This window comes from Arachis ipaensis, chromosome B06, assembly GCF_000816755.2.
Source record: "Arachis ipaensis cultivar K30076 chromosome B06, Araip1.1, whole genome shotgun sequence".
NCBI classification, from domain to species: domain Eukaryota; kingdom Viridiplantae; phylum Streptophyta; class Magnoliopsida; order Fabales; family Fabaceae; genus Arachis; species Arachis ipaensis.
In genome coordinates, this window is record NC_029790.2 from 104,572,547 (window position 1) to 104,576,077 (window position 3,531).

Here is a 3,531-nt window from a genome sequence, read left to right on the forward strand (position 1 = left end):
GTAAATTATCTTTTTAGTTTAAATGCTTAATTAATTAAAAAAATAACAGTATCAGCATCAGTATCAGTAATTATCAATATATATTATTAACTAATTAAGTTTAGTTTATTTTTACCTTAAGTATTTGTTAAAAAAAGTTTAGTTTATGTAGCTACCATATTCAGAACCATACTTACATTATCCACACCCATCAAATTTACAATCATACCCACATTATGCACAAGAATATGCACAGCCTTTTATATAGCCATGCAATTAGCCATATACTATGTGCGAGGTATACATGCTAACACTAATATTTTTAAAAAATAATATAATATCTTTTTTACTGATATCAATATCATTTTAAATAATTTTTATCATGAATCATACTTTAACACGTTTCTATTTCATGTTTCGACATAGTGACGAAATTTTTCCTTCCATATTTAAACATTTTAAAAAAACTATTACTTTAATTGATTGTTATTAGCATATGGTGTGAATATATTGCCACACTTCTAATGTTTGTCAAAGTCTAACTGAAGACTGAAAAGTTCTAATATAGTTCATAAATATTTATAATTAATTCGTAAGTATTTTTGAGTTAAAGAAATCAAATATTTCAACAATAATAAGAATACTATTAATAAAATGTGGATGTACTTCAATGCTCCTACTTATCTCGTAAATAAAAGTTGATCTGTTAAAAGAGTTGATCTTTAGTTAGATGAATATACTTTAAGAAATAAAAAATATTATACTGATTAGATTATAGTAATCGTTAGATCTGTAGCTTACTATGTTGGCAAATATTTCTCAATTATAAAACTATTTCGGGATGAGAATGTTGGTCTCCTATAAATATTACTCTATTTTTGTTCAGTTTCTTATATACACACTGGTTTTAATACATTTTCACCATGAATGAGATGAATCAAAATACCCATATTACTAAACTGAGAATTAATTTATTTTATTAGCAGTAGTAGCCATATGCATACCAACTGTATCCATCCATATCTACCATATCAACAATCATATGTAAACAATCACACTATCCAAATTTACTATATTCACAAAAATATGCACAGCCTTCCACACAACCTTTTATGTAGCCACCATATTCAGAATCATACCCACATTATCCACACCCATTAAATTCACAATCATACCCACATCATGCAAAGAAATTTGCACAACCTTTCATATAGTCATACGGTCAGTCGTACACCATGTGCGAGGTATACGCCTTTCATATAGCCATGCGGTTAGCCATACACCATGTGCGAAGTATACATGCTGACACTGATATTTTTTAAAAATAATATAATATTTTTTTTTACTGATATCAATATCATGTTAAAATTTTTTTATCATGAATCATACTTTAACATATACTTCTATTTCATGTTTTAACATAGTGACATAATTTTCTCTTTCATAGGTAGACTTTCTGTATTTAAGTATTTTAAAAAATTATTATTTTAATTGATTGTAGCATATGATGTCGACATAATGTCACACTTTTGATGTTTATAAAAGTCTAACTGAAGACTAAAAAAGTGTAACATAGTTCATAAATGTTTATAATTAATTCACAAGTATATTTGAGTTAAAAAAATCAAGTATTTTAACATTAAAAATATTATTAATAAAATGTAGATGCACTTCAATGTACTACTTACCTCGTAAATAAAAATTGATATGTTAAAAAAGTTGATCTTTAATTAGGTGAATACACTAAAATAATATTATACTAGTTAGATTATTTAAAATCTATAGGTTATTATGTCCGCAAATATTTTTCAATTATAAAATTATTTTGGAATGACGATATTAGTCTCTTATAAATATAACTTTATTTCTGTTCAATTTCTTACCTACACACTGATTTCAATATACTTTCACTATGAATGAGATGAATCAAAATACCCAAGTACTCTTGATCTATGGCATTCTTATTTTGCTTGTTGTCCCAAGTGTAGTTGTTTCTGAGTGCACCTGTGATGAATCAAAAGAAGTCCAAGACAAAGGCAAGTCGCTGAAGTTAAAGATAGCAGCTATTATATCCATTCTAATTGCCAGTATAATTGGTGTTTGTATTCCATTTCTCGGCAAACTCATACCTGCTATAAGTCCAGAAAAAGACATCTTCCTCTTAATTAAGGCCTTTGCGGCAGGTGTCATACTGGCAACCGGATTTATTCATGTGTTGCCGGATGCGTTCGGGAATCTAACTTCGCCTTGTTTGCACAATCATCCTTGGGAAGATTTTCCTTTCACTGGATTTGTGGCTATGTGCACTAGTATGGGAACCCTTATGATTGATGCTTATGCCACTGCTTATTTTCAAAAATCACATTTCCAAGAGGCACAAGTAGAGACTTCCACAGATACAGAAAAAGATCTTCACCTCCACGAAACACATGGTCATGCACATGGCTTTGTTCCCAGTAAGTCTTCAGAGCTCCTTCGTCATCGCGTCATATCACAGGTAACTATATATGTGCAGTTTTTTTAAGAACAACTCAGGTAACTATATATGTGCAGTTTTATATTCTTTGATTTTTTTGACTAGCAATAGAATTGCCAAACTACTCTAATTGATTTTGAAATTTTGATTTATAATAATAATTATTTTGAAAGAATTTGACTATAGGTGTTGGAATTGGGGATCGTTGTCCATTCTATCGTAATAGGAATCACCTTGGGAGCATCAATGAGTTCAGAAACAATAAGACCCCTCGTTGCTGCGTTGACATTCCATCAGTTCTTTGAAGGTATCGGACTTGGAAGATGCATAACTCAGGTACTACTTTAAATATTTAATTTATAATCACCTGTTTATATTATTATCCAAGATTAATTAGTAACATTTAAAGGCTAAATTAGTGGTTATATGAAAATATATTATTAGCCGCGTGTTTTAAACTAAAATAAAACTTTCTAAAGATTTTGTGGTTAGCAAATAATAAACTAAAGAATTAATTTTTTTTAGTAAAATAAAGAAACCTTCAAAAATTATGATAAAATTGATTTCGGTGTCATGAGATTACGGTTAATGTGCTTCCAAAAAAGTAAACGAGCAAATAAAAGAGTAATACTTTAAATTAATTCTTAAAAAATTTTTAGTCGAATATTTTAGTTTTTAACAAATTTTAATTAAATATCAAATAGTAATAATAATGCCATTTAAATTTTTTTTTCTCTTAAAATACTCTTATTCTTCTTCTCATCTTATTCACCAATTAAATCAAAATTCTAAGCCCTAATTTATAAAGGAAAAACTACATAAATTTGAGGAAAGAATATAAATAACTTCTAAGAGAAAATGTCAAGGTGTTTGCCTTAGTCCTCATCGTTCTCTATTTTACTGGTGTCCATATTTTTTTTCAGAAGCATGGTTCACTTTTGTACTACAAGTGATTTAGAAGAAACCTACCCAAAAATTTATCAATAAAAATAAGGGTTATTGACAAAGTTTATGTCACATATTTATCTTATCATCTCTCAAAATTCCTCTTCAAACTGTACGGCATCAAAATCAGA

The 3,531-nt window shown here is 28.4% G+C and overlaps 1 pseudogene; it reads left to right on the forward strand.

Moving 5' to 3' along the window:
* LOC107647180 overlaps positions 1,877 to 3,531 on the forward strand; it is a 34,044-nt pseudogene continuing 32,389 nt past the window's right edge.